Source organism: Hipposideros armiger, unplaced genomic scaffold (assembly GCF_001890085.2).
Source record: "Hipposideros armiger isolate ML-2016 unplaced genomic scaffold, ASM189008v1 scaffold_23, whole genome shotgun sequence".
In the NCBI taxonomy this organism is placed as follows: Eukaryota; Metazoa; Chordata; class Mammalia; order Chiroptera; family Hipposideridae; genus Hipposideros; species Hipposideros armiger.
This window is the reverse complement of record NW_017731373.1, coordinates 5,074,689-5,085,029: the sequence shown is the minus strand read 5'-3', so window position 1 is coordinate 5,085,029 and position 10,341 is coordinate 5,074,689.

The following is a 10,341-nucleotide window of genomic DNA, read 5'->3' as shown; positions in this document are numbered from 1 at the left end:
CAATTTGTAGCACCATTTTTCTTTCTGTCGGTCACTTTAAAGAATTGGAGTGGCTGAGTGCCTCAGTTGGTTAGAGCGCGTACTCTGAAGAACAAGGCTGCCAGTTTAATTCCCACATGGGCCAGTGAGCTGCGCCTTCTGCAACTAGATTGAAGACAACAACTTGAGCTGGGCTGCTGGTGGGCTACTGTGTGTGGCCGGATGGCTCTGGCTCAGTTGGTTAGAGCATGTGCTCTTAACAACAAGGTTGCCGGTTCAATTCCCGCATGGGATGGTGGGCTATGTGCCGCGCGCCCCCCCTCCCCACCCTCCCTGCAACTAGATTGATAACGGGACTGGAGTTGGATCTCAGCTGCGCCCTCCACAACTAGATTGAAGGACGAGGAGCTGATGGGCTCTGGACAAAAGCACTTGCCCAATTTAAAAAAAAACACATGTTTTTCCTATTGGAGGATTCCTTAAGTGTTCGGAAATACTTAGCTTTGTTTCCATTTTAGCAATTGCCAGCATTGGGACTGACGTCTGTCTTGTCCAAACCAAATTACAGGATATAAAGAAGTAGACATTAGCTAAGATGATTTTGTTCTCCCTTTATTCTTGTTCAAATTTAATATTGCTGCTTTGTTGTCTCCTCCTGAGTGGGATTCTGGAAATGGCTTAAGGTCCTGTGCACCTTCAGGATGATAACAAAAGCTTCTAGAATTCTTCGCAGCCAAGCCTGAATTAAGTGACTATAATAAGTCAGGTTTTGTCCATGGTTTTATCTATGCTTGATCCATTTAGGATTTTACACAGTTTGGTGGTGGTTTTTGTTTTAACTTTCTTGGAGTAGTTAGGTTCACAGCAAAATTGAGAAGGTATAGAAATTTCTGATAAACTTGCTGCTCTGCCCCCCCACCCCCAATGCATAGCCTTCCCCATCCCATTATCAACATCCCTCACCAGAGGATCCATTTGATGTAATTGATGAACCTGTATTGACATAATTACTCAAAGCTCGTAGATTATCTCAGGTTCACTTTTGCTGTTATACATTCTATGGATTTGGACAAAAGGATAACATGTACCCATCATTATATAACAGTATTTTCACTGCTCAAAATCTGTATCCCTCCCCCATGCCCCTTAATTTCTGGTACTCACTGATCTTTTTATTCTGGTAATCACTGATCTTTTTATTGTCTCCATATTTTTGCCTTTTCCAGAATGTCATGTAGTTGGAATCACACAGTACATAGCTTTTTCAAATGGGCTTTCACTTAAGTAATATACATTTAAAGGTCCATGTCTTTTCATGACTTTATAGTTCGTTTTTTAAAAATATTTTTATTAAAAATATTAGCATACAGTATTATATGTTTCAGGTGTACACAATAGCTACTCAACATTTATATGCCTAAAGAAGTGATCACCATAAGTCCAGCAACCACCTGACACTACCACACTATCACAATGTTATTGACCATATTCCTTATGTTGTACATTATATCCCCATGACTTGTTTTATACCTGTAAATTTGGAACACTTATTGCCCTTTACCTTCCCCCCCCTTTTTAATTTCAGTTGCATTTGCCATCCAATAAATTATTTTCAGGTGTACAGCATATGGTTAGTCATAATTTAAGATGTGATCCCCCTGAGGGCCGGCCGAGTGGCTCAGTTGGTTAAGAGCTTGCTCAAGAGTTCGAGCTCTGAGCAACAGCGGTTCGATGCCTGGCCCAAGCTGAGCAGCCGCTGAGCTGCCAACAGGTGGCAGGATGGCTCAGCTTAAAAAAAAAAACAAAAAAAACTTGTGATCCCCTGACTAGTACCCATCTGACAGTATGCATAGTTATTACCATGTTATTGAATATATTCCCTATGCTTGGCTTTACATTCCCATGATTATTTTTTAACTACCAATTAGCACTTTTTAATCCCTTCCCCCCTCTTCCCACCTGGCAACCATCAAAATGTTCTCTGTATCTATGAGTGTTTCTGTTTTGTTCTTTAGATTCCACATATAAGCGAAATCACATTGTATCTGTGTTTCTCTTGTCTGACACTCCACTCAGCAGAATACCCTCTAGGTCCATCCATGCTGCCACAGATGGCAAGAACCCATACTTTTCCCTGGCCAAGCAATATTCCACAATATATATGTACTATCGCTTTTTTATCTATTTTTGTATCGACGGGCAGCAGGCTGCCTCCACATCTTAGCCATTGTGAACAATGCAATGAACATATGGATGCATATGTCTCCTCGAAGTAGCGTTTTGGGTTTTGGATAAATACCAGAAAGTGGGATTACGGGTCCTTTGTCTCTTGTTATAGCTTTTGTTTTAAAGTCTATTTTGTCTGGTATAATAATTGTCCCCCCTCTCCCCCCTCCATTTTCATGAAATAACTTTTCCATCCCTTTCAGTCTGTGTCTTTCAATTAAGTGAATCTCTTATAGGCAGCATATGTAAGGGCTTTGTTTTCTTATCCATTCAGCCACCCTATGTTTTTGATCGAAGCATTTAATCCATTTAAATGGAAAGTAATTATTGATAGATATGTAACTTGCCGTTTTATTCATAATTTTGATCTTTTTTTCCCCCATCTTAAAAAAGTCTCTCTAACATTCCTTGTAATACTGGTTTGGTGGTGATGAACTCTAGCTTTTTCTTGTCTGGGAAGCTCTTTATCCTTCAATTTTAAATGATATCCTCGCTGGATAGAGTACACTTGGTTGTAGGTCCTTGTTTTTCATCACTTTGAATATTTCCTACCAATCTCTTCTGTCCTGCAAAGTTGCTGTTGAGAAATCAGCTGATATGGGAATTCCCTTGTAGGTTAATAACTGTTTTGATGCTTTTAGGATTCTCTCTTTGCCCTTAACCTTTGCCATTTTAATTATAATGTGTCTTGGTGTGGGCCTGTTTTGGTTTATCTTTTTTGGGACTCTGCACTTCCTGGGCTTGTATCCATTTCCTTCGCCAGGTTAGGCAAGTTTTCAGTCATTGTTTCTTCAAATAAATTCTCAATCCCTTGCTTTCTCTTTTTTGGTACCCCTATGATGCGAATGTTGTTATGCTTGATATTGTCCCAGAGGTCTCTTAAACTATCCTCATTTTTTGGATTCTTTTTTATTTTTGCTGTTCTGAGTGGGTGTTTTCTGCTACCTTGTCTTCCAAATCATTGATTTGATCCTCTGCTTCATCTATTCTGCTGGTGATTTCTGCTAGGGCATTCTTCATTTGAGTTATTGTATTCTTCACTTCTGACTGGTTCTTTTTTATGGTTTTATGTTCTTTTTTATGCTTGCTATGTCTTTTTTTTTTAAGATTTTTATTGGGGAATTGGGGGATGTCAACAGCGCTGGGGAATTGGGGGAAGGGAAACAGACAAGCTGCTGTCCTTTTGTTCTTCAGTCTAGTTGTGGAGGATGTTGCTTCACTGGCCCAATTTGGCACCATCATTGCGCTCTTCCCAGGTGAGGCAGATCAGTCGCTGGCTTCTAGACGACCACTCACGCTGGCTGCTGGCTACAAACGGTAGCTTATGGAAGCCCACTGCAACAGGGGACTGCAGCCTACACCGTCGCTGGCGACTCATGGCAGCCCAGCTCCAGGTCGAGCTGTTGTTCAGCATCTTAGCTGTAGAGGGCAGTGTCACTGGCCCTCATATGTGGGATCCGAACCGGGGCCCTCTGGCATCCCAAGCCAGTTCTTAACCAACGCGCCACTCGGCCGGCCCCTTGCTATCTCTTTGTTGAAGTTTTCACTAAGTTCCTTGAGCATCCTTATAACCATTGTTTTCAAATCTATCTGGTAGATTGCTTGCCTTCATTTTGTTTAGTTCTTTTTCTGGAATTTTCTCTTTCATTTGGGACATTTTTTTCCCCTCATTTTGGTTGCCTCTTTGTTTCTATATATTAGATAGGGCTGCTATGTTTCCCATGCTATGTCTTGCCAGGTGGGTGGCCTTAAGTAATAGGGGTCCTGTGGGGCCCAGTGGCACAGCCTTTCTGGTCACTGGAGTCGGGTGCTGCAGAAGTGTCCCTTGTGTGGGTTGTGTGTGCCCTCCTGTTATAGTTGAGCCTTGGTTACTGTTGGCATGTCAGTGGGTGGTATTGACCTTCAGGCTGACTGGCTGTGGGGTTTGGCTACATCCACAGTTTATGGGCTGCTTCTTGGGGGGCTTACCCCACAGAGCAGGATTCGTTCCAATGGCTCTGGTGCCTATGGAGACCACCACCCTTTGTGTGAGCCGCTTGTGGGGCTAATTGGGTGGTGCTCTGCTGTGGTCTGAAGCCAACCTCCAAGTATGTTGGCTCTGGGGCCTCTTGGGAGGGGCGCTGGTGCAAGCCCAGGTCAGTCACTGCCTGTGACTGCTGGGGGGCCACCTGGTAGGAGCTACAAAGCGATCCACAGTTGGTTGGTTGCTGCCTGTGCTGTCCCTGGAGACGCATGGGAGAGGCCACACTATGCTGCACACCAAGGACAGCTGCCACCAGTATGGGGTCTGGGGTAGCTCCATGAAAAGCCAGGACACTCCAAGGCCTGCTACCACCTGCTGGCCTCCATAAGGTTTAGTCACTGATAAAACCACCTGCAGTACATAAATTGGGCATGGTGGGCAGGATCTCAGTGAGTCAGCAGGACGGAGCAGCAGAGTTCACCAGGCCAATCAAATTCAGATTTGACTTGTGGGGGCAGGATCAACACAGGAAAGATGGCACCTGCCTACCAGCCACGGAGGAAAAGGCCCCATACAGGGAAAATGAGGACTGTACCTCCAGTCCTCACCATGAAGTGACACAACAGCCTCTCCCCATATGTTTCTGACATCCCCAGAGTCACCGTCTCTCCACCAGAGTCCAGGGTCAGTGCCTGTGCAGGCCCTTTAAGACAATGTCTGGGCTTCCCACAACCTTCCCTCCCACCTGAACAGTTGGAATCCCCACTGTTTTTCACAGCCAGAAGTTGTGGGGGCTCCTCTTCCCGGCACCAGTACTCTGGGCTGGGGAGCTTGGTGTGGGGGGCTTGGGTCCCTCACACCTTTGTGGGGAAGCTCTGTGGCCAAGATATCTTTCCTGATTTTCAATCGCCACATGTGTGGGACCAGCCTATTTCTTGTCTGCCCCTCCTGCCAGTCTCGAAATGTCTTTATATTCTTAGTCATAAAACTTGTGTTCAGCCAGACTTCAGATGGTTTTCCAGGTTGATTGTTCTATAATTTAGTTGTAATTTTGATGTGTTCACAGGATGAGGCAAGCACAGTGTTTATCAACTCCACCATCTTGGATCTCCTCTTATAGTTCATTTGTTTTTACTGCTGAATCAATATTCCATTGGAGGTACCACATTTCTACCTACTAAAGGACATCTTGGTTGGTTTCAAGTTTTGACAATTATGAGTAAAGTTGCTAATAAACATCTGTATGCAGGTTTTGTGTAGACATGAGTTTCCAATTCCATCAGATTGTTTTCTTACTATTGACTTCTAAGAGTTCTTTGTATATTTTGGGTAACAGTCTTTTATCAAATGTTTCTTTTGTAAATATTTTCTCCCAGTCTGTGGCTTTTATTCTCTTGATGTCTTTTACAGAGCAGAAGTTAATTTTTTCATAAGTCAGTTTATCAGTTCTTTCATGGATAATACCTTTGATGGTAATTATAAGTTTTCTCCTTTTATCTTCTGGGAATTTGATATAGTTTTGTGTTTTATATATAAGTGGAATCCATTTTGAGTTAATTTTTGTGAAGGATGTAAGGGTCTGTCTAGATTAACTTTTTTTTGCACGTGAATGTCCAGTTGTTCCCACACCATTTGTTGAAAAGGGGGGTTTTTGTGGTTTTTATTTTTTCAGAAATTTAATACAATTAAGGCTGAGAGATTTTAAGCTGATTTGTAGATCATACTACAAATTCTTTCTTGTTGCCAAGATAAGGATACCAACTCAATAGCCAGACTGCCTAGATTCAGATCTAACCCTTACTTGCTTCATGATCTTGGAATGTCACTAAGTCTCTGTCTATATTATTTGTGAAACTAAGGAAGATTTAGTATTTACCTCAAAGTTATAAATTAGTTGGATATGTGAAAAACAATTGGAATAATGGCCTAGATTTTACGTAAGCTATTTATTCTGGAGAGAAGGGGCACACTGTCTTTGGTATTTTGCATGTTCCTTTGGTCCCATGCAATAGTCCTTTAAGGTTAATTTACTTCCCACTTGAAAATCACATCAAGGTTCCCTGTGTAGAGGATTTCTCTGAATGTTTTTGTTGAGAAGATCCTTAAATTATGTACTATATGATAGTCCTAAATTTTTTTATTTTTTTATTTTTAGCTGAGCCATCCTGCCACCTGTTGGCAGCTCAGCGGCAGCTCAGCTCGGGCAGGGAATTGGACCGGTGACCCTGTTGCTTACAGCTTGCACTCTTGAGCGAGCTCTTAACCAACTGAGTCACTTGGCTGGCCCAATATTCCTAAATTTTGAGTTACATAAATTTTGCCATTGAAGATGGTGACATGGATATTTAGTTATACTATTTACTAGCCTAAGATTTGAGAGTCAAAATTGCATTGATTGCATGTTTTACTGGAAGTAAAATGCATTAGATTGGATGATATAAACCTTAAAGGACTATATTTTCTTACATTTAAGAGAGGCATTTCCAGGCTTTGATAATTATCCTGCCTCAGGAATGGTGTTCCAGAACCTATCTGTAACATCCCATTGGTTGGAGTCACATACTGGTCCATTGAATATACATGGGAGGGCATTACAAAGTTACATAGCAAAAGGTGTGTACAAAGGCAGGGATAATTTAGGCCATCAAATGGAATCAGTTACCCAACCCTACCTACCCCAGTCTCTCTTTTTTTAAAAAAGATTTTGTTGGGGAATTGGGGAAGGGAACAGTGTTGGGGAATCGGGGAAGGGGAACAGACAAGTTGCTATTCTGTTGTTCTTCAGTCTAGTTGTGGAGGATGTCGCTTCACTGGCCCATGTTGTTATTGTTACAAGATCATTACGCTCTTCCCTGCTGAGGCAGATCAGTCACCGGCCACTGGACGGCCGCTCACAGCAGCTCACGCCGGCTGCCAGCCACTCAACGCTGGCTGCTGGTCACTCACAGTAGCTTATGGCAGCCCACTGCAGCCTACGCCAGCACGGGCGATTCATGGCAGCCCAGCTCCAGGTCGAGCTGTTGTTCACCATCTTAGCTGCAGCATCCACTGGTCCATGTGGAATCCGAACCGGCAGCCTTGCTGCTCAGAGCTCGTGCTCCCAAGCCAACTCTTAACCAACGAGCCACTCGACCGGCCCCCTACCCCAGTCTCTTGACAGAAGCTGGAGTGAGCCTTGTACACCAAATTACACATTGCTCATCTCAAAATCCTCCATAGGCTTCCATATCAATTTAACTAAAGTCTTTATAATCTTTGTAATATAGTATCTGCTGTGCCACTCTGTCTTTCCGACTACATTGCCAGCTACTTTCTCCTCTAATTCAGTGCTGTGTGGCCTCACTGGCCTTATTCATTAAACATCAAGTACAGTCCTTCCTCTTCTAGATAGACACATCTCTCGTTCTCCTTCTCCAGGTGCTTGTTTGTTCATTTCAATGAGGCCTTCCCTGACTACATTACTTAAAATTGCCACAACCTGTATTGTCAACACTATCCTTATGCCCCTTCTCTGCTTTATTTTCCTCTATGGGAGAAGTAGTTTATTTTTACACCTCTGAAAGGTAAGTTCCGTGATATCAGAGATGTTTTGTTTACTGTGTATCCCAAGAGTCCATAACAATGCCAGGTAGGTTGAAGACAGTAAATATTTGTTGAATGAATGATGACTTTATTTTTGAGCAAAGTTCTCAGGTCTCAATAGATCTCTCTTAGGGGGAGATCCATATATTGGGTTGTCGGAAAAGTCATGATGTATTTTTTCTGTTTTTCGTTGCAAAAATGCATCATGACTTTTCTGACAACCCAGTAGATAACCCAGGAGATTGTGCAGGCAGCAGAAACATTAACTGCCCCTGAGGCATAAGTAGTATATTCAATAAACAGCAAGGAGACCAGTGAGTTGAAGCTGAATGGGTTAGAAATATTAGGAGATGAAGTTAGACATCCAGGGGCCAGGTCATGTAGGGCTTTGTAGGTCATTGAAATGTATTTTCTGCATATCACAGAGTTTCTACATGGTGACAGTGGTTGCCTGCAACCCTTGGCATATCGTTTCCCAGTAGAAGAGAGAAGTGCCTCCATTTCTAGTCACAGGAAAGGATTCCTAGGAAAGTTATGGTATTTTGGTTTTGCTTCAGAAAACTCCAGGTGGGAGGTTTGGGGAAGGGTGAGGTAAGAGACAAAATAAGATTGGCCATGAGATAGTAATAGTTGAAACTGAATGATGGATCAGTGAAGGTTCACTGTATTTTTTTTTCTTGTGTTTTAAGTTTTCTGTGAAATAATTTTTTAAAAAAGGCTTTCCATGTAACTGGACCACATTGGCTAGAGGGCGTATATATTCATTACATATTGATTGGCATTGTGTGATTCTGCCATATTGTGCAGACTGAATCAGGTTTCTGAGCCTACAGGGGTCAGGCTGGATCATGGGTTAGCAAATTTTTTCTGTAAAGGGATATAGTAAATATTTTAATCATTGTAGTCTATACTCAATTGTGCTGTTGTATTAAGAAAGCAGCCATAATATGTAAATGAATGGGCCACTGCATTCCAGTATTCGATTATTTTACATACATGGAAAACAAGCCTCAGAGGTTGAATTATTTGCCCAACATATAGCTAATAGATGGATGAAACATCTTTTTCCGACTGTCTCAGGTAGGTATGCACTATTTTGTTCAGTTAGGGCTTGCAAACCATAGCTTGGCAAGTGAAACTTGTTTCTCATGGTATTTCAATGATTTAGATTTATGCCTTTGAAATGCGACTATAACTTGCCAGTCCCTACCATGTCCTTGTTTTGCACTCACTTTACTTTTTATTTTTTAAAGATTTCTTATTGGGGAATTGGGGGGATGGGAACAGACAAGTTGCTCTCCTTTTTGTTCCTCAGCCCAGCTGTGGAGGACGCTGCTCCACCGGCCCAAGCTGGCACAATCATTGTGCTCTTCCCAAGTGAGGCAGACCAGTCGCGGGCCTCTGAACGGCCGCTCACTGCGGCTGCTGGCCACACACGGCAGCCCATGGCAACCCACTGCAGCAGGGCCTGCAGCCGTCGCCGTCGCCTCACGGCAGCCCAGCTCCAGGCTGAGCCGCCGTTCAGCATCTTAGCCGCGGAGGGCAGCGTCACCGGCCCTCACACGTGGATCCGAACCGGGGCCCTCTGGCGTCCCAAGCCAGCTTCCAACCATCGCGCCACTCGGCCGGCCCCTCACTTTATTCTTTATCTACCTCCTCCTGTAGGCTTGAGTTTTGGCACGGAACGGAAATATCTTGGATCTAATCTTGTCTGAAAGTTGCTTCTAAAAATTTAAACATAATTCACAGACCAGTTTTCATTCTTCATGCAAACATCCGTTTTTTCATCTCAACTTCAGTATTCTAATCCAGGGAATATTATCAATGTCTGTTCCCATTTCTTCACTTACTCCACTAATATTTAATGCTTACTACCTGACAAGTACTATTGAATACTGGGCATCCAACAGCAGTGATGAATGAAAGGGAAAGACAGATTGAGCTCAAGAATCATGCAGGGCCTCCAGGCAAAGATAAAAGTTAAGTGACACTTGCATTTAGACTACCTAGCTGTTAATAGATGTTGGTGGCCTGAGTTTGAGTAGTGGAATTGGAGAGAAGTTATTTTGGAGTTGGAATGGACAGGACTTGACCTGTGAGGGCTGGAAGGGAAGGGACCTGAAGCTTTCTGGAGGGTAGATGGCGTTACTATTTTACCATATGAAACACTGGCATTTTTCGAACATATACATGTTTGGAGGTATGTTAGAAGTACACTTGAGCAGAACAAAAGCAAAACTGGTCTGGAGGAAAAAAAATTCCAGAGGCAAAGGCCCTTTGATGGTATTTAAAACACCCAGGCAAATGGAAAGGACCAGGACAAAGAGGGAGCCTCAACCAAGTCCAGCACTTAAAGGTTATTATCATACAACAACCAGTGCAACAGTGATTGCTTTTCTCTTTACATTAACGAGGAGTCTCATGAAATTTTATTCAATTTAAGGGTACAGACAAGAAGCAAATTTCAGTTGAACAGAAATAATGCAATAATAGAATTCCTGGCTTGGATGGCTGTACTTGAGATTGTTCAGAGTGCCAAGAACTATCTGGGTTATCAGCTATCCAGTTTTCTCCGCTCTTCAACTGCTGGC